General features: G+C 35.3%; 1 protein-coding gene across 5 annotated transcripts in view; it reads right to left on the reverse strand.

The window, feature by feature from the left end:
* The window catches only part of Lingo2 (leucine rich repeat and Ig domain containing 2), a 1,109,212-nt gene that overhangs the window by 652,601 nt on the left and 430,750 nt on the right, over positions 1-25,861 (reverse strand). For all 5 annotated transcript variants that reach the window (XM_070008434.1, XM_070008424.1, XM_070008452.1 and 2 more), the window contains one exon: positions 24,392-24,471. The gene's annotated coding sequence lies outside the window, so the exon portion shown is untranslated. The remainder of the gene's footprint in view (positions 1-24,391; positions 24,472-25,861) is intronic.

Consider the following 25,861-nt stretch of genomic DNA (forward strand, 5'->3'; position numbering starts at 1 on the left):
AATGCCTGTTATCATCAATATCTTGCAAATTATTAACCTGTATATAATTAATTCTGTATTTTTATATTTTATCATCTAAAGCTTTGAAATAAACTCTACAGGAAAAAAGAGAGAAAAGCACTCTTCATTTTACAACAAAAGCTAAAGGGAGGAAAAGACATAGTACCAGGTGAAATGGAACCTTTTGACCCTAATCTAGTTGGCAATGATGTATCAAGTCATATGTTTGAGGTGTAATTCTAATTGTTTAAGATAAGAGATAAAAAGACAGTCCTATACTCATAAAATGCATGATCAATTAAAAGGCAGGTAGTCCAATCAGTACACTGTAGCAAATTTATATCAACATCACAAGGGAAAGCAAGGAAAATGACTATAAGTAGAGACGGGAGAAAGTGTTACAGAAACAGTGATATGTATGTGGTATCTGAAAGAATGAATGTAAGTTAATTAAGTTGATAAAAGTTAAAGTAACAAGTTCAACAGGAAATGTACTTATTACCTTACTTAGGTAACTGTAACCCCTATGTACATCACCTTGACAATAGAATAAAAATTAAAATTAAAAAAAATTAAGACTAGAACAGACACAATCTGTAGTAACAATTTGAAATATTTAAGCAATTTAAAAGCATTTATAATGAGGAAAGAAGGGCATACGTTGAAGTATAAGACAGGGATAAAACATAAGCATAGAGGAGAAAGGTCTTGACTCTATCACTACATAGAAAACACATATCCTGCATGCAGGAAACTACAACTATTGGTTTTTATGAATCCAGAGAGAGGATTCCTTGGTTCTACCTGCTTGACTCATTCTGTCAAGAGAATTCCTCATAAAATGAAAAGCACAAGAGGCTTCAGAAGGAACGATGAAATCTGTTTTTAATAAAGGGAATTCCTTTTCTAGGCAAGAAATATGAATCTCAATTGCAAGTGCAGAGGTATGAAACCACACATGCTTTACTGAATGAATTACCACAAAAAACAAATGAATAAAAAATGATGACTCCATACCTTCTATTAAGAGGCTTTACAGACAGGAAGTATTTATGGTATGAGACACAACTTGCATTGTGACCGGAGCACTGAAATTGCACTTTTATAAGCTGTTAGACATTTCCTATAATGTGTCTATGGAAATCACTTTTCAAGCCAGATGTGCTCTAAGACCTCCACTCAAGGCCTGAAATGATGGATAGACCTTTAGATTGGTGTTTAGGCTCAGATTTAAATGTCTCCCATAGGCCTAAGTGTTAAAACCTTGTTCCCAGCTTGGTGGAAAGGGATGTTGGACCTAGTTGACAATCTTAGGTCATTGGGGACATATCCTCAAAGGAGACTTTGGGACTGTGGTCTAATGTCTTTTCTTGTAGCTTTTCATGAGGTGAGCAGCTGTGCTCCACTATACCTTCTCCACCATGATGAGTTGCCTTTCCATCAGTCAAAGCAATGAGACCAGTTGGTCATGAACTAGAACTTTCAAAGGATTAGTCAAAACCATTTCTTCTTTATAAACTAAATTATCTCAGATGTTTTTTAAAGTAACAGTACAGTGGCTGATTTTATTTCCTGAATATATCCATAATAAAGTCACATTATGAAGGAAGGACAATAAGAGATTCATAATGATAACTAATTATAAACTAAAATTGGTATAACATTAGAAAAATGTTATTTAGAAGTTGTGTATTTTATTATTTCTGGATATTTCCATTCAATAATTTCATACAATGGTTGTTTTACTAAAACAACTTGTTTTACTAAAACTGTGGGAACTGAAATCTCAGATATGAAGGACTTGTATATATAAAAAAGGAAATCTATGCCCCCAATAGAAAGAATGACACCACCCCATGTGTTAGGAAATGGAAAGACTTGGAAAAAATTATATCAAGTGAAGTAAGCCAAACCCAAAGAAACATAGACCATGGTTTCCCTTATTTGTGATAACTAGTATACATCTAGATAATCTTACCAGACAAGCAGAAAAGGTCAAAAGCCATGTACATATGACCATATAAGATGATGCTTAGTGAAATGAACCTGAGGATAGGGACCCAAGAGGCTTTATCTTTGTTGCTGTTGTTTTTTAATTTACTATGTGATTTTTTTTGTTTCTTTTGTATGTTCTTCATGCCCCGCCCCCATGGTATAACCACTGTTTTCACTGTATTTGTTTCTGGTGCCCTGCTTCTTGTATATACACTTTTCTAATTTGGGGAGGTGAAGGGAAATAACAAGAATACAGGTTGACCCATTGTAACAATGAGATGTACAGGACACTATGCTGAAAAATGAACTTTACAATTTAGATGGTGGGGGGTGAGGGTGAGGGAGTATAGTTGTGGAGGTGGGATAGAAGGGATGGTAGGGGAAAAACAAAGGAGGAGGCAACAATGCTTGATAAGACATGTACTCATTACCTTGCTCATGTAACTGTATCCCCTCTGTACAGTATTTCCACAATAAAAATTTATTAAAATAAAAGAAATGTACTCATTATCTTACTTATGTAACTTTAAGCCCTCTGACATCACCCTGGATGTGCAGAAGTAATACTCCAGCAGAATTGTGCCTCACAACCAGGCCAAGCCAGAGAAGCAAAGAAAAATAAACACTAAGAAATGTTCCTGATGTCAGGTTGACAATCTAATCCACCATCATAATGTCCTATATTTCAGCATCCATACATGATGTAGTATAGAAAAAGAATATATATACTTATATGTTTATATGGACTTATAAATATGACATAAATATATACTTATTTTGTTCATATAATATATATAGAGGGAGACTTTGCTGCTGTTGTACTGTCTGCCATTTATAATGAAGAATCTTTTTATTATAGTAGCTAGTAATATTCAAGATGTAGTCACTAAAATCCAAAGGGCAAAATCACAGACAAAAATAGTTTTTTATTCTTACTGTGAAATTGTGATTTTTTAATGAGGACTAGAATGATGGTGGTAGGGAAAGTTAACTTACAGTGAAATTAAAAGAATTGGGATGGAAAAGTACAAAGAACAATAATAAGAGAACTGGGTAGGATATGGAAGGGATTACATTTGTGAGAAGCATTTAAAGAAGAGTGTAAGTAAATCCACTGAGATTAAAATAAGAAGGAAGTTCTCAAGAAATGGAAGTTATAACATGAAATGTACAAACCTTGGTAAAAGAGGGTTCATTTGGCTTCAGAAAATCACATAAAGTTATAGATATTCAATAGGGATAAAAGTAGCAAACCACAAGGGAAAACATTGAGTATATTCTCATTAATATGATCCTATTCTGATGATTATTTTTCAAAAAGATTTCTTTCACTTTAAAGGATGCCTTCAGACACTATCTCTGCACTGAGATTTTGTTAAATTCTGTGTATGTATTACAAAGACTATATTGTCCACATCTTCTGCTAAAGAAGACGGGCTCCCAAAGGCTCACCAGGGGAAAGGAACACTTCTCACATCCCAGTTTCTCAAAACTGTACATGATTTTTTTTTTTTGGTTCCGGTCATGGGGCCTGAACTCTGGGCCTGGGCGCTGTCCCCCAGCTCTTCAGCTCAAGGCTAGCACTCTACCACTTGAGCCACAGCGCCACTTCCGGCTTTTTTCTTTTTGCTTATGTGGTGTTGAGGAATCGAACCCAGGGCCTCGAGAATGCAGGGCAAGCGCTCTACCACTGAGCCACCTTCCCAGCCCTGTAGATGATTTTTACAATAGAAGGGCCTCTACCTAGAAGCAATCTGATACATGAGGGAAGCTTTGTGTTCTGCCTAAGGTACTTCCAATAGATGGAACAATCTGACACATGCTGATCTGATTTCAGAAATATTTGTGCTATTCAGTATCATTGAGCTTTTTCAGTGATTAGCACATATGCAATACAGTGATTTTGTGGGTCAGAGTTGAGACACCTTATGCTTGAAAAGAAACCATGAATCAGGAATCATCCATTTGGAAGTAGAAAGGAAGAAGGCATGATTTTTAGCAGTGTTATTTTAATAGTGAAGCAAGAAAGGAAGATTCACTGGCCTGGCAGTGGAGATTTTGAAGGCTGCTTTCAATCCCAGAAGAACCTTCTGGGCTCTGCTTCTGGAAAGTTTATACCTTGATGGTTCCCATAGAAATCCTTCTTCCTGTATGTTTGCTTGTGGTTGTATAATATTCCTATATTTTTGAACTCTAGATTACGTCTTTTTTTCATATATTTAAATGAGATTCAATATACACATTTCCTCAGATGTGAATACACACTCAATGCCTTCAAGAAGTTGTAAAGTTCATTGTGAAAATGTGAAAACAATGCTTTTTTGAAAAGGGTATGTTCCTTAGGAAACCCAAAATTTCTGTAGAGTGCCTTCTGCTAAAACAATTTTTGAATTCTGAGAAAACTGTGCTTTTAGAATTGTTTTGGACATACGTTATGTCTGGCTCATAATTGCCTTAATATCTAAATTCAAGCCTGTTACATTTTGTTATAAATTTTAGGGCTGAGGATTGCAATGGTGTTACAACATAAAAGAAAACAACAAACACCCAGTTGGGCCTTGGTGGCTCATGTCTATATTCCTACTTAGTCAGGAGACTGAGATCTGAAGATTATGGTTCAAAGTCAGCTTGAGCAGATGCATCTGAGACTCTTATCTCCAATTAACCAGCAAAATGCTGGAAGTGGGGTCATAGCTCAAGTGGTAGAGTACTAGCCTTAAGCTATAAAGCCAAGCAAAAGCATGAAACCTTGAGTTCAAGTGCTAGTAACCAACACAACCAACCAAAGCAAATCAAAGAACAAAGGAATGAAGCACAAACAATCTTAACTTTTAAACAAACAGGACAATTAATTTTAAGGTCAATTGAGTAAGTTATTTAGATATCAAATCAGATAATATTTTAGAGTACAGATAAATCTTGATTGTTATCCACCTATATTTTCCCACCACAGTCAAAATTTACTATAATCATTCAGTGATCACAAAATCCTTTGTAGAGACAATTGTAGCAATCACTATGCCATCAATGCACATGTGGAATAGGAACCTTTAGACATAACTAAAGAAGGCAGAATGAGACACAGAAATGGCAAGAAGCCTATAACAACATCTATTATAGAAAACATGTCGAGCATATAAATGACCAATTATTCTTCAACTATATGTAAATTAGCTGATGTTCATTTAGAGTCCAAAATTATTCAATAGTACTGACAAAAACCATGGCAGAGTTTATATCTTGATTTGTTTTTATCAAAGAAAATTTATTGTTATACCTACTAACATGTATATATATTATGAATGAATCACTGGTCTGCAGAGGAAATATTCAAGTTTCCAAAGGATTCCTTATCAATTGAAAGAAGGAACTATGATATATAATATGAAAGAATGTGTGAGCACCAGTGGTTCATGCTTGTTATCCTAGATATTTAGGAAGCTTGAAAACTATAGTTCGAAGCCAGGCCCAAGAAGACAAACCCCTGATACTCTTACCTCCAATTAACTACCAAAAAGTCAGAAGTGAAGCTGTTGCTGAAGTAGTAAAACAACATCCTTGAGGGAAAAACCTAAGACAACACCCAGGCCCTAAGTGTAAGCCACAGTATTGGCGCGCACACACACACACACACACACACACACACACACACACACACACACACACACACAGAGAGAGAGAGAGAGTCCTCCCAAACCCTTAAAATAATGAAAGATGGAAAATTTGTAAATTCAAAAATATTTTAAGTTCAAGACCAACATGACAGTGTTATGCATTTATATCATGTGATAATATCAGAGGTTCATGGTAATTGAATGAAAACACAGGGTAGCAATATTGTCAACAAATTTTCCCTTATCTGTTTCTAAAACCTAGCTTGTAGATTCCTACTCTACTCTATCATCTAATTTTGGTGTCTTCAAATATGATAGATTAATTGATAAGAGGTAAAGGGACTGGTGTTGTAGTCAGAACAGTGAAAGTTGGACGCAACTCAATCCCTCCCATCTCCTTAGGGCCTATTATGATTGTGAGTATGTAATTGATACAAACTTCACCTATCATTTAAATTAGAAAAGAAATAAATTAAAAAGTGCCAGTATAATGGGGCTGGAAAGGTGGCTCAGTGGTAGAGTGCTTGCCTTGCATGCATGAGGCCCTGGGTTCAATTCCTCAGCACCACATAAGCAGAAAAGAAAAAAGCCAGAAGTGGCGCTGTGGCTCAAGTGGTAGAGCTAAAGACCTGAGGGACAGCGCCCAGACCCAGAGGTCAGGCCCCATGACCAGACCCCCTCCCCCCAAAAAAGTGCCAGTATTCCATCTAATATGTTTTACAAAAAAGTTCTGAAGGAAAACAAATTCCTATTTGTGAACTATATATAATTAACAGCAACAATTTGATACGAGGAAGATGTTCAGTGATTTCACTGTGTCTAATGATATAGTTTAAAAAATAATTCTAGATCAATAAGGACATGAAATGTAATTAAATGGAAAACCTTGACATAGATCATTTAAAAAGTTTTTTTTTTCAAGTGCCCATGGCTCACACCTGTAATACTAGCTACTTAGGAAGCTGAGATATGAGGATCAAGGTTTGAAGCCAGCTGGGCAGAGAAGTCTGTGAGATCTTGTCTCCCATAAACTACTCAGGAAAAGTCAGAAATGGTTCTGTGGCCTAAGTGGTAGAGTGTTAGCCTTGAGCAAAAAGGAGCTCAGGGCAGCACCCAGCACCCAGGCCCCAAGTTCAAGCCTCAACACTGGCAAAAAAAAAAGTTTTATTTCAAGGATAAAGTATGACAAATAATTGATTTGTAGGAGGAACACTAAATACCACTGAGTTTTGAAATAAATCCCAGTTAGGCTTGTCTCATGGAATCAGTGGCTAACATCACTTCATAATCAGGTTGTCTGATGAGACAGTGCTATGGGGTAAATAACACCAGACAGACCCCCATTCGCTTCAAGAGTACAGAATAAAGCCACACTCCAATAGTCATTAATGGCTTTGGAGACAATGCATAGACCAATTAGATACCAAGCTACAGAGCTGGACTTCCCTGAGTAGGCTATTTTCTCTTCTTTGGGAAGCACTCCAGTAGGGCATGCTTACATGTGTTTCACAACAAGTGACAATATTGTTACCAAGAATACCTCTAAGTTCTGATGATTGGAAACACTTTTGAACCTAGAGATATAATGCTGGGATTACCATTCTGATTGGTATCTGTCATAGAGAAAGCACTTCTTGATGAGTATGGAATCTAAACTAAGTTGAGATTTGCTAAAAGCTTCAACAATTTAGAGAGCAGGACTAATTAAGAGAGAAACAGAAAACATGAGAATCACAAGCCAGCAAAAACAATCTATAATTAATGTTGTTGTTAAAATGCTCCAAAGGAGCCAACAGAATACATCACAGAGAATAAATAGGATTGGTCCATAAGATCCACAAAGCCCTTCTTGTCAAGCTTTCCAGACTTTTCAAGGAACATTATTGGATATGGTATTTCTAGTTCTCCCTTGTGATCCAGGAGCAATTGCTCAGGAGATTTTACTTCTATACTATTGCTACTGTTTTTTGAAAATCCCACAAAGAAGCTTTATGGTAGATCATTTAGTTTACTACCTATTGTGCTATTAAATAAATGTAAAAACTTCAATAAAAGGATGTTCATTCATAGTTTCATGTTTCTGGTTTACATATCAATCCAGTGGGAATTTAGAAAATATGAATTTATTATTGAAGGCACCAAGCATACAGAAATTCTGGTTTTGGAAAATTAAGGGTATATTTCTAGAATACAGAGACTCAGTTGAGCAAGACCATGCCTGGGTTATTCCTAGCATCCTTTTATTAGTACTTCTAAAACTGAGAAAAGAGAAAGTGAGCATACCTGAGACATCCTTTTGTTTCTGATGTTACTACCATTATTGATATGTAAATACCATGCACTATCAGTCTTTTAATCCAACCCCAAAATAACCCACAGTCATCCTTAAGGCTAACATCCTTTGCTTAAAATAGTGTAACAATTGCACATAACTTATGTAAATTAGTTATATTTAAATTAATTTACATTCAGAAACATATTATGCAAATAACTTTGCATAATAATATCTAATGCAAATAAATATTTATATTATTTAGACAACAATTATAAGATTAAAATGGTTGAACACGATTAATTCAGGTAATGATTTCCAATTTTCAGTTGGCTTAATCCCAGATACATATTCCACAGATGCAGAGGGAAACTAAAAAGCTATATATCAAGGTACCACTTCATTGCCCTGTGATCTATCACATTTCAAATATAAAAGGATCAGTTCTGAGCATCTTTCTTTCACTTTCCATAAAACCTATGGTGACTTTTGTAACTCTTAGGATAATAGATTCTTATGGTACTCACGTCTATTACAATAATACATCACTTTATTTACCTGTAACTACCTCATTTGAGCTTTAACAGATGTACTGACAGTTATGACTTTCAGTGGGTTGTTTTGAGTGATTGACACAATCTGTGTCAATGATTTCAAAGTGTTTTTCTCTGTACATGTCTTTAAAAATAATACTGCATAATGAAATTTATTTCCTACTAGCTCCCTATTGCAGAAAATGACATATTTAAGTGGAACTATTCTTGTATATATACTTTTATAAGGAATGTGGAATGTTATACCTTCATTACAAAGAAAATTACACAGATGCACTAAAATTTCATCTTAGTATCTCAGTAGGTTGCATTGTTTAAAGGTTACCTTGCCCTTCAGGAATTCAAAAATAACTAGCCTTTCAAGGCTATGCATGCTTCTCTTAACATCACAATAAACCAAATCTTTTACAGAGTTTGCGACTGGACCATACATTAGCTTGATATATTCTCCATTTAACTTTTATTATTACTTCAATATATGTCACTTCCTATTGATAGTAATTCCATCTAGTTTTTCTTTCTTTTACTGCTTCTATAGCTTATGGTTAACCAACCTTAGCAGAATATTAAATAAAGGGAGATCTAGATGTAGACCCATGCCTACATGGCTACACATAATAGGAATGCAGATATGTGATGCTTGAACACAAGATAGAGTTTTTTTTTCTGGATTTGTCTGGATTTTTCATATAACACAAAACTGTACCTGCAAAATTCCATTGTTGAATGACAGTGACTTCTAATTTTCATGCATAAACATGAGCAAAATAGTTTCTATGAGAAGGCAAAGAGACTTCACAGAAATTCAGTTCAGATAATGGTTTACAAAAAAATAATACAATATATAGTCCATTCCATTTCAGATTTCTGCATCTATGATTTTTTCCTATTTTAAGAAAGAGCAGAGATTCAGGAAAACCACTTAACACTAATTTACATTAGTGAAACCTAAACCTTCATCCTATATATTGCCCTCTCCTACTTCTGAGAAAAGGTCACTGAATCTTTATAAGTAGATAGTCATATTACAGGCACGTATTAAACATTTCATATAGTTTACTGACTCCAGTAAGCCTAGAAAAGTCTGGGAAATACTAAGTCCAAATAATAATTTATATATCTAATTAGAAGCAATTAGTTTCCTCTCTATAATGTTTTGTACTTCACTTTACATGTTTAATCATGTTTTATCAGATTGAAATGGGAAAAATTGCTCTCTTTCTCATAGTACAGTAGGAAGTTTAGATAGTGTAAATCTTGCTATCTTAGTTCAAGCTTCTTTATTTCTTAGAGTATACCTCAGTGATAATACAAGTGTGTATACAGTGATAATAATATGTGTGTGTTTATATGCTAGTTATAAATAAACAACCTATCAAAAGTCATCTTCTTTTGGCAGAGTTACATTAGATCAATATCCACTAATTTCCATGTCACAACAAACCTGTGAAAAGGATTGGGTATGGTAAACAAAGAGTAAAAAAAGAAATAGAATGAGACTGTGAGAGGGAGAGAGGGGGGAATATTGAGAGGAAGAGAGAGAGGGAGACAGAGACAGACAGAGACAGAGAAACAGAGAGAGACAGAGAGAGACAGAGAGACAGAGAGGGAGAGTGGGAGAGAGCCAGCGAGCTGTGTTTGTTCAAAGAAAACCCCACCTTTGGGACTCCGGTTCTTCCCAAATACTCTGAATGTTGAGGCAGTCAGTAATCATGATAGAGTTGTGTCCTACTTCAGAGCATAGCAAATCACATTGAAGTTGGATGCAGTAAAGTTTATGGCTGTAGTCGTTTTCAACTTGAATGTCTAGGTTTTCAGTCAAAGCAAACCACATATATTTTTTGTAGCATACTTAAGGGTCAGTAAAGTAGAATTTTATGATAACTAGCATATACAAGGAAAAGCAGCATCATGGCTTCCAAAGGTAATGACAATAGTAATAGAAGTGGTAATCATATCACTGGCTAGTATGTCCCTACAATATTGTTTCACTGCAAGTTATTACCTTGTCAAATGTTCATAATGATTTTCTAAAATACAGATGATAGTTTGTGAAGGAAGAAACATGAGTCATGCATGTTTACTAACTTGGCATAACCAATTTATTGAAGGTGTGACAGAACATGAAATTTAGGTTACCTCAACCAAACCAATCAGATATTTGGCTGCCTCTTAACAGTGATGAGCATGTTGGTTTTCTCAGGAGACAGAAATCTGCATTCATAGAGAAAAATCATACATTATATGGTGATGCTAAAATTAATGTTAAAATAAATTATGCTGAAGTTATTTTTCTATTTTCCCTTAATTTCTGCAGAAAGTAATTAAGAAATTGCCAACATGTAGTAGGTAGGGGATAGATTAATAAAATAAGGAAAGAAAGAGAATTATTGTAACAGTGGTGAACAAAGTACTGGGCTGAAAACGGAACAGAAGAGAAAATTGAGGGTGGGTAGAGAAGAAAAACAAGATTTGGGTAGGCTGTAAAATGGGCAACAAATGGAAAAAGAAAATATGAACCAGAATTCCAAAGAAAAGCACAGAATGGTTAGCAGCCTGGCACCAACCCTCAGAGGCCAAAGGTCAGTATTATGTTATTTCTGAGTTTGGTCAGCAGGTAAAACCCTACCACTAAGTAATGTTAAACCCCAGCAAGTATAACAGCCAGAGTGGAGGGGTCGTGAGTTGAAGTAAATTTACTAGATAACAAAAACAAACAAAAATCTCAGTAAATAGAAAGTTATAATAAAGATCACAGTAGAATGACTATATAGACAATTAAGAAAAACATTATAGAGAAGCAAAAGAACAAAAAGAGGAGTTGAGAGCTACGGAAAGCGGAAAGAGGGGAGGGAGAGAAGGGTAAAAGGAGGAAGAAGGAAGGAAGGAAAGAAGGAAGGAAAAAAGAAGGAAGGAAGGAAGGAAAAAAGGAAGAAAAAAAGGAAGGAAGGAAAAAAAGGAAAGAAAGAGGGAAGAAAGGAAATTAGTTGGGTTGTCTCATAATTGCCTTATAATAGTACAGTTGTACTTTGATAAACAAAGCACATAAAAATAATTCTGAACAAATATACCTGTTTTCTCTTAAAACTTTTATGTATTCTCTTTAAAGACCTGTTTACCCTTCCTTGGTTTGAGAAGAAGCATGCCTTCCTTATTTCTGACATTCAGAATTCTCAGCCAAAAGTATTTGCATATCAATACAAATCACAAACCCTGCTTTTGGCATACCAGTCATTTTTTTAAAAGTTCTACAAATATGGATGATTTACTGAAAAAAAAGAAATCACAACGACTTTTTTCTTATTAAAATAAAATTACAGAATATCATTTCTTTGAACTCACCATTTTAGACTAAGCCCCTGAACTAGACCTTAACATACTGTTCTCTCTCCATATCCCTACCTTATCATGAAAAGGATAAATTGCATTTTATTTTTTTAGATTTTATACCTCTGGTTTCTAAATGTCTTCTTCTTGTTGTTGTTCATTGGGAAGGAAAGGATGGTAAGGGAAAAACAAAGGAGGAGGTAACAATGCTTGATAGTAAATGTACTCATTACCTTGCTCATGTAACTGTAACCCCTTTGTACAGTATTTTTATAATAAAAACGTATATAAAAAAGAAAATATTCTCTTCTGCACAGCTCTATTTGATGGAATAAATTATTGCACAATTCTAGAATAAAAAATCAAAAACCAATCAAGATATTTAAACAAAATTGTCATATATTTTACTCTTAAAACAGTCTTAACAGCTTTACCATGATGTCTTAAACCAACCCACTCACCCGGGGCACACTGTTATAAAATATTTAGAATAGGACAGGGAATTTAATAGACTTATTAATTTGGCCAGGAATACCAGATTTGTAGGTTAGGAAAGAATAGCCATTACTTCATCTGCCTCTGATTCTCTTCCTAATTAGACTTCATTACCTTTGTAAACCTGTACCAATTCTATTTTGTGCTACCATGCTTACTATCAATAATAAAGGGTAGAAAAGGCAAAGCTAACACAAATTTTCTGAAGAGGCAACAATCAGTTCACCAGAGTTCTCTTGTCTTTGAATGTACAGGGCGTGGCAGGAACTCAGGGATTACTTGCTTACTGTTTCTGATTGAACATTGTGGTTGTAGAGAGATTTAAGCCAAGTGATAATTCCTATACATTATCCTATACGTTTCAGTGTCAAAACCTTGGAAATTACAGGGGCATTTAGGTTTTTCAGATTCTGATCAAATTAGACTTTTGTTGTTGTTGTTGTTGTTCTGTGGAACAGCAGCAAGAATAAAAAGATTTTGCACAACACTGCTTAAGAAGAAAGAGAAACCATTAAATAAGGGGGTTCCTTGAGGATTATTTTTAAACAACCTGCAGTGTAAAAAAATTCCTAGAATAATAAAGACAATTATTCCATGTAATCAAAGAGTTATATTTGATGGATTTACCTGTTTCTTATGAGAACATTAAACACTTTAATTATGGAGTCACTTCTAAATAAATATGTATAAAATGGCTTGCTTTTTACTCCATAACCAAAAAAACTTGTTTCAAAACATGTTCATAAATTACACATACAAGGATTACTTTGAAGTAAATGAGCAAAGAAGTTATATCTAATGTATTTGCTAAAGACAAGAAGAAAAGTTTGAACTAGTCATATATTCTGTGCAAAACTGTATGGGTCATCTAAATTGTTCCCCCAAAGCCCTTTTATGTTCAAAGAAAGCAAGCAAAAGCAACTCATGTTTAATGAATGCACGGTATACATAGCATATTCATTTTAGAATTTAGACTTTGAAACTGACATTGTTTTTATATTGTTGTTCCTGGAGGGATAAACAGAGTATATTTATTTTCATTTTATCAGACATTTACAGCATGGTAGAGAAAGTGAACTGGATTGACGGTCATCAGGAGATCTTAATTTTGCCTCAACTTTATTCTTACATTGAAAAAAGCTGAATTTATTCAAGTTTGTTTCTTTACTTTGGGAAGTGAGTGATTTTTTTTTCAAGCTCTGAACTAAGGTTTCCTAGGCTTTGGAGATATTACACAAATAAAGAGGTTTACACTTGCCTCAAACTTTTTAGCTCTTTTCTCTTCATGCAGTAATGCCCAGTAGTTAAGAGTACAATCTCTGAAAAGAGAAAGCTGGGCTTTGATTCACAGCTTTCTCATTATTAGCTCTGTAGTCAGTAAACCTCAGAGAACAGTAGTATGGATCCATAAAATGTTGGAAAGACAATGAGTTAATATTTGCAAATGTTTCTGGACTATCATAAGTCAATTATTATTAACCACACAATATTTTGTTTTGTAAAATGCTATGTCTTAACACTAATCCAAGTTATGACTAGGAGAAAATATAAAATAGCTATAAATTCTTTATGTCTGATGCTTAAGATAATTTGAGGAAACAACAGGTATAAATAATTTAGAGGTTAGTACATCCCTATTTTAATATAGGAGACTGTGCCCAAACCATTAAAATTCCCAGACTTGAGCAGGTCCTTCCAATTCCTGCACATAACAAGAACTTTGCCTTTCCTTTTTCAAGTTAGCCTGATGTTGTTCAATGTTATTCTGTCTCCTCCAGGTGATGTAGCACGCTCCTACACCTCTCTTCATTAAATTTTTGCCTCTGTGTGTGCCTTAGAATGATGTCATTTCTATTGTTTCTCCTTAGAAGTTCTTATCAGATATCACAATCACTTATTTAAAGCATACTTACCTGTTTATTATTTTTGTAAACCCATGAAACCCTTAATATCCATGCATATTTCCATTGTATTTAGTGTCTCCGCTTGGGAAAACACAAAAAAAGGACCTCCTTTTAAAGAATCAAATCTGAAAAGACAGATTTAAAATTACTATTTTTTCCCAAAGGGGATAAATTTTCTTAAGGGTAAAAGGAATGATTCAGACATATGAAGCTGAAAGATGCTGATTTCCCTTCTCAATCTGTGGTTCTGTGAAAACCTTGAAGCACACAGATCCATGGTATTCATGAGGACAGGTGAGGGCTCAGGGGTGGCAGAAGATATTTTTAACAAAGTCATCAAGGCACTCATGAGGATGGCATATTTTCCATGAACAAGCAGCATAACTTAGTTCTTTGCTCTAACGCCACACATAGCATAATGGAAATGACACATGCAGAATACTGATTCTCCCACGGGGAACTTACCAGAGAGCTAGGAGAAGATCACAGGCTCTGACAGCTGATTGGTGAATTAATTAGATGTTGAACTCTGTTAATGTTATTGTAAATTACATGTGGAGCGTGCACGGCAAGTCATAAAGCGATTCCAAGGATGTGAGGTGTCACACAACAGTAGGATAAAATTTAATCAGAATCCATAGGGAGGCCCAATGCAAATAAGTTTACCATAGACCTGCTGAGATTAATCTTACTTACATCCCCTTTCTGAGGGGAAAATTTAGACTGGCTGGCAAAATTACTTAGCCTCCGAGTGAAAGGAATTGAACCTTGTTTTTATGAGTTTCTCTCAAGTTTTCTTGATGCCAGCTTGAAAAGTTCATGTTTATCAGCTTTTTATCCATCTCTAACGTTATTCCCTCCCCCCCCCCCCATAATCCATCAAGTGTCAGGAGATTTTGGAGAGAGCATAGAAATGATGGTTTTTCCAGCTTTGCTATGCCCACATCACTGTCGTAAGTGCCTTCAAGGGATATTCTCTTATTGTTGGTGTCTTGCTAAACACAAACTCAGTATGAAACATAATGTATTTATTGATTGTGTGTTCTTGGGGAGTTTGTCAAATGCTTGTCACCATGACAAATGCCTGAAACAATTTAAAGGAGAAAAGATTTATTTTGGGCTCTTGGTTCCAGATGTTACCATTCATGGTCAGATGGCTTCCTGGCTTGGGGCCTGAAGTGAGGTGGAAGATTATGGCAGTGGTGGAATGTGGTGGAGCACAGCTACTTGCCCCGTGGTAGCTGAGAATTCCAGGCATTCAGAGAAAGGAAAATACCCACAACAATACAGGACAGTACAACCTTCCAGGGCACCCCCGCCCTGCCACGCCGTCCCATGACCTATTTCCTCCAACCATGCCTTACCTGTTATGATTTTCATCACCTCCCAAAACAGCCCTACCAGCTGAGGGCCAAGTCCTCAATACTTGAGAAGAGACGATAGGGGATAGTTCTTATTCAAACCAAAATGTTGGAAAAAAATCACTTAATCTCCTGAGCCCTCATTTTCTTCATGAGGAAATTTCATGGAGACAAGTCTAGTCACTCATTTCCTAGGGCTATGATGGGGATTAATTTCTTAAATATTATCAAGTGCTTACAAATAGTGCCCGGAATATGGCAGGAGTTACAGTGATTGTTAAATGTATGCTGACACAAAAATGTTTAGGGAAAAAAAAGCAACAATAAAAAAGGAAACAATAATGTTCACTTATTTCCAGCAAAACCAAGCACAATGTAAACATTTTGATCACTAATATTATGAATGACAAAATATGGACATTTCCTAGGGAAAACTCAGCCTTAACTGAACTGAAGTGTAAAACAATATTAATCAAGTTTCATATGCCAAGGATTTAAATGTGAGACTTCATTATAGATTTACTGATTTTTCCCCTTTCTCCTTTCATAGCTTGGGGGATATGAAGATTAATATAGACCAGGAATTATAACTGTCAATCATATTCATCTCAAGCCTCTTTTCTGGAGGTGTCGTTCAATTGCTATTTGCTGTCAGACATATGCTGTGGGAATATTATGAAGCAAATACAACCCAATGGAGAGCAATTCTTCTCCTGCCTTGAGCAAAACCCTAGGAAGAGCCACAAAGAGAATTCTGAGTTTTAATCCATTTTCCCCTCAAATATCCAAAATATCTATTCATAATACTTTATTTCTTTCAATAAAAATTTTATTAAAAATTAGATGACTATATAATGAACACACAAAGCATTTTTGAAACCATTCTACATTTTATGTCCTTAACCTCCCTGTGTGCTGTTTGGTAAGGATAATTGCCCAGTCATAAAACAATCAAGTTTAATGCTCATGAAATGCTTAAGAACTATACACAAATGAAGATAAGCACAAATATGGACTAACATTGCTGTTGTACCATTTGAAATAATAAACTGGTAAATATGAAGAGATCAGAAGTAATTTACACCATTTATTGATAAAAAGTAAAAATGGTATCAACAAGCACTATGTTGCAGTAGGTGAAAAGAATTTAAATATTTGTAATAAGAGAGTATATTGTGTTTTGTTTGATTCTTATAAGAATTTTGATGGCTAAGTTGTTTTTGGTGCCATTTTTTTATGTGAGAAAAAATGTATAACAGATAGGATATTGCTAGAGGTAATGATTGTACCTATGAAGAACCAGGGTGAGCTTATGATCAGGGGAATTCAGAACATTTGGACTCCATCTTCGGGTGGCAATATTGCTGTGTTTATTTTTCATATCTACAAGAAACAATGATAGAAGAATACAAAGTTCTACTTTCTTATAAAACAGTTTTTTGAGTTTAAAGGCTACTACAGAGAATGATGACAAACCAAAAGCCTTAGAGACATAGCAGCCTCGGGAATAAACTGTTGGTTAGTTTACCATTTGGACAGAAAACCAAGAGAAGACTGTGTTAGAGGGAATGCTGCTGAGCTCCTCCAAATAGGAGCAGGCTGGCCTTTCAGTTTGAAAGGAAGAGACTAGAGCCTTGAGTGAATGTATAACTTCATTGCATGGCTATTTCAAGGCCTTATTGAATTTCTTCAGTATGATTATTGTCTTCTTTTCTTTGGGACTAGATTTTTTTCCTCCTCCTAGAAAACCCTTTTAGCAAATATTGTACAGATATTAACCTTATTGTTATTCAAGTCTCAGATTAAAATGTCATACTTATATAAAGCCTTTTCTGATAATATGATTAGAATTAGTGCCTCAGGCTTTCAAGTTGATTTACTTCCAAGTTCGTACTTTTTGTTGCAGATTTTTTACCTTTTTATTACAAATCTCTATATCCTATACTAGTCACTCAGGACAGAAGATTTGTGACAAGAATATTTTTTCAATTTTGTCAATCATACATGCATGAGTGAGCTTAATTGGTACTCAGTAAAGACTCATTGAATAAATATGAGAACAAATTTGTATTTTATAAGATCAAGACAGGTAGTAGAAAAAAGAGACACATCTTGGGAACCTCTGATTTTATTTTTATTTTTGTTTAGTTATCAAAACTAGACAAGGGTTCTACCACTAAATTTATGATTGAGATAGTATCTCATTTTGTAGCCCCAATTGGCTTCAGTTTCATAGTCCTCCTGATTTTGCTTCTTGAGTGTTGAAATTACAGACATAAGCCACCATATTTAGCTGGGATGTTCTTATTTTAATCCTGAAAATAGTTAACATTTATCAAGTGTATATTCCAATATATCAACACAATAAGCATGGAAGAGAGAGATGTGGCAACCTGACCAAATCTACATTAGAGTCAGGTAACAGGAATGGGAATCTATACTAGGACTAGTTTCATGGCAAAATGCTCATTTACCATGAGTGCTATTATATACTATTTACATGTTGAATATATATATATATATATATATATATATATATATATATATATATATATATATACACATATGGTTCTGGTACTCTCCATCCACCAACATGCAAGGAAATCTAGGATCTGATTTACTAGAATTGTAAGTTACAATAAGTGAGTTGCCAGAAATCCTGTTGAATATAGTGCCCAGAAGTCAAAATGGCTACGATTTTTTTTAATGGGGCAATGTTATGAAAGATGGACAAACCATGCCATGATTCACGGGTTTCTAGCATCTAAACAGAAATCAGTTGTAAGTTGATGACATCCATCCAAGCTCACCTTCGGTGGAAGCACTTTCTCTGAGTAAACGCAAAAATTTTAACAGTTTTGTTTAACTCAGTGATAAAATTTCAACAGTATAGTTGAATAGAAATGATTCATCTCATTTGGGCCCTATTTGCTCAATACTGTATCCTACAATTACCTTGCCAATCAATACTGGCCAGTAGAAAATTTGATGTTTATCATCTATAACAAGCTTTGTTTTGCGGTGGGCGTGGGAGGGGTTCTGGTTGTGGACCTGAACTCTGGGCCTGGGCACTGTCCCTCTTCATCTCAAGGCTAGCGCTCTACCACTTGAGCCATAGCACCACTTCCAGCTTTTTTCTTTTTGCTTATGTGGTGCTGAGGAGTCAAACCCAGGGCCTCAGGCATGCAAGGCAAGTGCTCTACTTTCCCAGCCCCCTAATACAAGCTTTAAACCACAAACAATTGGAATTCCTAATTAAGGGCACACACTTAGGTTTAAAAACATATAATTTTGGAACATATGAGATGCTGAGACACCTAATCAGAACTTACATTTGAATGGGCTCCCAGTGTATGTATGTAGGGAAGAAAAAAGGGAATTATATATATATATATATATATATATACATATATATGTATATATATATATATATATATATATATATATATAAATTAATGTCAGGCAAAGTGCCAATGGCTCATGACTTTAAGTATAGCCACCCAGGAGGCTGGGATCTGAGGATCATGGTTGGAAGCCCCAAAAGAAAAGTCTGTGAGATTCTTATCTCCAATTAATCACCAAAAAGCCAAAGGTGCATCTGTGGCTCAAGTGGTAGAGTACCAGTCTTGAGTGAAAAAGCCAAGCAAGCTCACACGGTCCTGAGTTCAGGCCAAGTGCTTCCACAACCAACCAACCAAACAAACAAACAAGAAAAATGTCAGGACTGTTAACTGGAAAAACCTTTAATCTTCAGAATTTGATTACAAAGTCAACATCTTATTCCACTCAGAACCACAGAACATTAAAAAATAATAATAGGCCTGGCGCCAGTGGCTCACGCCTGTAATCCTAGCTAATCAGGAGGCTGAGATCTGAAGATCATGATTCAGAGCCATCCTGGGCAGGAAAGTCTGTGAGACTCTTACCTCCAAAAAACCAGTAGAAAACCGGAAATGGAGCTGTGGCTCAAGCGGTAGAGTGCTTGCCTTGAGCTGAAAAGTGCAGGGACAGCGCCCAATCCCAGAGTTCAAGCCCCACGACCCACCAAAAAAAAAAAAGAGAAAATAATAATAATGGACCCATAACACATTTCATGTTGTAAAATATAATCCTTAGATAACAAGACAATTGTTGGCCTCAATTCAAGAACATTACAATGTCAAAGCAAAAGCTTATGATGTTTGAGTTTAAATCATTCTTTCTCATCATTATTTGTTATAGAAGCCAAAATGACTTTTTGTAGTGCTTAGTAGTTTCATTGTCTGCTTATTTTACAGATTCATAAATTAAGCCAGAGATCCCATGAGGACCAACGCAATGGCATAAAAGCAGTAAGTAAGGGTCCAAATGGCAGATGTGAGGCCTAGTACCACAACCCCTAAAACAACTTACTTTACTTTCAGCAGCTAGGTGGAATTTTCAGAGTTAGGAAAATTCCTTTCAGTGTATCTTATATCATAGATGAAGGAAAGCATACTAAATTGACTTCAAGTTTTTACCTTATTAGGAGATAGAATTAAAATAGAACTATGCATCATTTTATTTTCAAAATGCAATTCTTCAAATAAGTAAAAAAAAAAAAAAAGAGAGACAAGGAAACAAAAGAATCACAAGTCACGGAGGATTGAATCACATGATCTGATGATGTCTATGCACCAATGCCACATCCCTGCACCAAAGACCACCATGGAGCCATGATGTCAAGGTGAAATGTGAATTGCTCTGACTACGCTTGCCTGGCTAAGCATATGGAGAGTTGCCTCCAAAGTTCTTATTCTCAACCCTTTATACAACACCTCATTTTTAAAAAAATTTATTGAAAAGATGCTATACAGAGGGGTTACAGTCACATGAGTAAGTCAATGAGTTCACTACTTGTCCATCATTGTTACCTCTTCCCTTGCTGTTGTCCCACCTTCCCTTCCCTGCCCCACCTCCCACACTCCTCCCCATACCCCCCCCTTCAAAGTTGTAAAGTTCACTTCTAATATACTGTTCTGTGGGTATCACTGCTGCAATGGGTCATCCTGTGTCCTTTTGTCAGTATTTGGTTGTTCTCCTTCCCCTCCCCAGAGGTTAGACAAATGTATATACAAGATGCAAGGTTTCAAAATCAAGTATAGTGACAACAGGGGATATACTATAGGGGAAGAACATACAAAGGAAACAAAAAAACTCACCTAGTACATTTAAAACAACAAAGACACACCTCTTGTGTCCATATCTTCAGGTTGATTTCACTTAGCATCAACTTATATGATCATATGTACATAGTGTTTGAGCTTTTCAGCTCATCTGATAAAATTATCCTATACATACACTAATTATTGCAAATAAGGGAAATCATGGGGCCTAAATTTCTTTGGGATTGGCTTACTTCACTTAATATGATTTTTTTCCCAAGTCTTCTTTTCATTTCCTAACAAATGGAGTTGGTGTCATTTTTTCTGACGGAAGCATAGAATCCATATATATATATATATATATATATATATATATATATATGTATATATATATATAATATTTTGATCCATTAATCTACTAAGGGGCATCTGGGTTGGTTGTATATCTTAGCTATGGTGAATAATGCTGTGATAGAAATAGTTGTGCTGGTAGTATGGCCATATTTGTCTTCATTTGGGTATATACCCAAGAGTAGGATTGCTGGATCATATGGGATGTCTATGTAGAGTCTTTTCAGGAACCTTCACGGTGCTTCCCAGAGTGGTTGAGCAAGTTTACACTCCCACCAACAATGCAGTAGGGTTCCCATTAGACCACATCTCCTCCAGCATCGGTTGTTATTAGAGGGAAAATAATATACAGACTTTTGTTGTTGTTGTTAGGCCCATTTGAAAAAGAAACGCATTTCCAATCATGGGTCATTATACACCCAACTCTTTTGGCCTCTCTTGGAGACACAGATATAAACTCTAACCTTCCTTTGTCTAATATCAGCTAAAATATTTACAGGGAGTTAAAATCACCTTGAACACTTCAAAATTTAATCTTTGCCATACAAAGCATAATCTTTTGGAAGTTTTGAATTCTTTATCGCATCTTTGTGTGGCTTTTATGCCTAAGTTTATCAAAGTCCTTCAACTTGTGGACTGAACTCAGAATTTAGGCAATGCTATTTTATCCTGAGCACTTCTTATTATATGACTTATTTTTCTAGCCTCTCTCTTGTGAATTTTGAGTCGATGTTGACCTGGCAGAGATGGAATGCTGCCATAATCGAAAAATAAACTAAAATATCCAAAATGCCCATTGTTCACCCTTCCTGTAACAGATCTTTCTTTTTTTAAGTTTATTTTTGTATTACTTTGAAGTACTATAGTTGCACAATGGGCTTTCCATTTAACAAGGTAATTTGTGAATACAATGTATCTCAATAATATTACACTTTTCTAAATCCTAGTATTTTTACATCATGTTCACAATGTTTCCAGCTTGTGTGTGTGTGTGTGTGTGTGTGTGTGTGTGTGTGTGTGTGTGTGTGTGTGTGTGTGTGCATGTACATGCATGTGCATACCAGTCCTGGGGCTTGAACGTAGGGCTTTTCTTTCCCCAAGGCTAGTCATCTATAGCTTAAGAGACAGTTTTCACTACATATTTCAAGATAGCCTGAAACTTTCTAGAAATCAAGCTGTGATTATAGATATGCACAATAGATCCTGGATGGCATTAAAGTGTAGAAAATGTCTTTAAAAACTCTACCAATGGGACTGAGAAGGTGGCTGAGTGGTAGAGCGCTTGTCTTACATGCCTGAGGCCCTGAGTTCGATTCCTCAGCATCACATAAGCAAAAAGAAAAAAGCTGGAAGTGGAGCTGTGGCTCAAGTGGTAGAGCGCTAGCTGTGAGCTGAAGAGCTGAGGGACAGCGCCCAGGCCCAGAGTTCAGGCCCCACGACCTGACCAACCCCCTCCCCCCCAAAAAAAAAACTCTACCAACGATCTTGAGAAAATAATGAACATTTTTTCTTTAAAGAATAGAAAAAAAAGTGCAGGTCAAAAATTCAGTACTTGAGGTTGGAGCAGAATTAAAATTTTCCTTGTTATTTTAGATGAAGCTTGACTCTGTAATCAAAGGGAAATCCTTGTTTCTTGGGAGAAAAACTAGATGATGTTGGATCTACCCATTCATTCCCTTTCTGTTTTATGCTCTAAACTTTTATTAAAGTGGAACTCTCAATAAAGGAAAATTTGCATGTGGATTTGTGCTTTTCAGAATCCATTCAAAAATCAAATGAAAAAGTTCATTTTCAAAAAACTTCTAAAAATTTAATAAAATGGTAATATGTATTTTACTATTAGCTGATTAAGAAAATATTCTCCTCTTTATTCTACCAAGGAATATCTGAATATGGTCAAGATTCTTTGGGTTCACAATAAAAAACACAGTGTAGAACTTCACATAAATTCAAGCAGGAAAAATAAAGGTTAATTCATCAAGATTTCTTACACTCAATAAAGAGACTATGAAATAGTAAAAAATCTTCAAAGAAGCAATTATACTTCAGTGTCTTCAAATCATTTTAAACTTCTCATATTTAAGTGCCATTAAATATTCTTTTTCATTGTAAGATGATAGACAGTTTTGTTCAGTGCAAATTATCAGTTTTCCCTAATTCTCTGCATATGACTGTCAATTCTCTATCATCTCATCCAAGTTCGCATAATGGACACATTTGTAAAATGGGAGCAAGATGTCTTACTGTGCTGCTCAAGATTTAAATTTTATCAAGGGTGTCGGTGTCTTATGTTAAATGTGACCAATTCAGTGTAATTTGCATCGGATTCCTCCCCTATTACTTCTGGAAATCATTTCCTTTTTCTCGCTTACATCTGTAATTCTGTGTATGGGAAATATCAGTTTTCTCCTGATCCTCAAACTCCATCCCAGACTGATGTGCTATGTATGTGATATGCTCACCATTGAACCTGAGTAAAACATTTACATACATGTCCTCCCTTCTTTACCATCAGAGATATATGAGTCATGATGGAGACAGGTATATTTTCTTTCCAGAAAACTCATCTTTTCAAAAGAAAATTTTATGAGTACCTTATCTTTTTTATCTTGACTAGACCATTACGTGATGCAGTCCTATGTGTTCCTGTTTAGTTGGGTTGAACAAAACATTTCTTAACCTTTGTCTAGTCAAACCTGAACTTTCTGGGTAACCTTGTATTGAATATTCCTTTCTGTACAATTTTATGTATTACGAAAAAAAAAGCAAAGATTACATTTGAATTACTCTCAACAAGTGAAAATACAAAAACACATTTATACAGAACATACAAACAATTGTATGGCTGGTAATGTATCAGAAGCCCAAATGGAGAAGATAGAAAAATTGGTAAGAATTTCCAAGGAACAGAAAGTTACCCACTCCAGAGAATGCACTGAGTGGCAAGGAGGGAAAATTGCATAGGAATAACTCAGCTCTTACTTTAAGTTTACAGTAATACACATTCATCATGTTCTATTTGATCACTACGTGATTTGCAAGTAATATGAAGATACAGCCATTGTCTTCTTCTATTAGGAAGATGGAAGAATGATCCATAAAGGACCAAAATGTCATTATACAAACACAGACCATACATACACTTCTGAAATCCACCTCCTATGATATATACAATTTTTTTTAGCAGAAAAACACATATGGGCTCTATAGATTGCCCATATATCAAGAACTTCCCCCAAGTTATTTTGGGGCTCAAAATGTAGAGAAACTACTTAAAAGGGTGATCAAATAAAAAAAATTACCTGCTAGCTTGCAAGACACAAAGTAAGCTTTAAGACACAAAACAACATTTCATTTCATTCTAGAAATGCTATTAAAATATATGTAGCATTTACCTCATATGATTAACAATCCACTGGACATCTTAGACGCCTCAGCAAGTCATGATGCTGGCTGCCCATGCACTCTTCAACTCCTATTAAAAAGAGGTAATAAATAATATCCTGAGTAAGATGTGCTTTATGATTGACAATCACTCAATTCTCCTATTCCTAGTCTGGTGCCAGTGGCTCATGCCTTTAATTCTAACTATTCAGGGAGCTAAGATTTGAAGATCATGTTTTGAAACCAGCCTGGTCAGAAAGGTTTAAGAGACTCCACTTTTCAAGCAAAAATGCTGCACTGGTGGTGTGATGCAAGTGGTAGAAATCCAACCTAGAGAGAACTCAAGCTCTGAGTTCAAGCCCTGAGGGAACATGAAAACAAATTTGCTCCATATGTACTGCTGTGATCATGACTTCTGTTAAACATATAACATAGCAATGAAAATGTGTCTGTCTAGGACTTTCAAGAAGCCAAAACAGATGCCGGATTGTGAAACACTACAAAAAAGAACATCAAATCACTCAATTGAATGTACTGTTTCTGGAAAAGACTATTTTACTATGAAAAGAGAAGCATTTGTAATTAAAATATTTTAATTAGATATGTTACTATTCATAACACAGCATTGTGAGAACTAGAGAATAGTGCTGCTTATTTAATTTTTATCATAGATTGATTTTAGAATTAAAAAAACATTCTATAGTTTATCTGAGAATAGATGGAAGACCATGATAATCATCCATTTGACAAGGTGATTTCCAGGACATCAGTTTATCAAACAGGTGAGTATCATTTCCCAGTTCTAGGAAATTTGTCTTGGAAATTATGGGATGCAAATTGTAACTGCTAAAATTATGTTACATTTACATTCACGTGTAACATATTGAAAAGAATGTCAAGTTTTTAGCTAGAAAGCTACCCCTCTTGGGTTTAGCACAGTGGGACACTAGGCAGAAAAAACAATGAAATGTAAGGAAAGGCTGCAATGCATTTTGTAAATTTCTGGGATTTTGCTGAGCTATATTATTATTCTAAGAATGGATTAACTCATTCCTTTCTTTTGTTGTTTGTTTTTGGTGGTGCTGGTGCTTCTGCTTGCTTGGCAGGTACTGTTATGTAAGCCACACTCCTGGCCATTTTTTCTTTAGTTTTATTTTATTTTATTTATTTTTTGCATAGTGTCTCATTGTTCTGCTAGAGTCAGCATTATGCCAAGATCACCTATCTATGCACACTGCAAAGCTAGGATTACTGAAGCATGGTGCAACATTTGGCTTCTTTGTTTACATGAGGTACTATTAATTATTTTTCTCAGGTTGTCCACGAACTGAAATCCTCCTGATTTCTGCTTCCTGAATAGCTGTGGAACTATGACTTATCCCTGGTTATCTTCTTCTTCTGTGTTCACACTTTTATGTACTTTGCCCATTTTATAATTTATGGATCTACACTCAACAAAAGTAAATGCTTAACAAAAATTC

The sequence above is a fragment of the Dipodomys merriami genome, unplaced genomic scaffold, assembly GCF_024711535.1.
Source record: "Dipodomys merriami isolate MVZ:Mamm:240054 unplaced genomic scaffold, mDipMer1.0.p SCAF_11, whole genome shotgun sequence".
Taxonomy (NCBI): Eukaryota; Metazoa; Chordata; class Mammalia; order Rodentia; family Heteromyidae; genus Dipodomys; species Dipodomys merriami.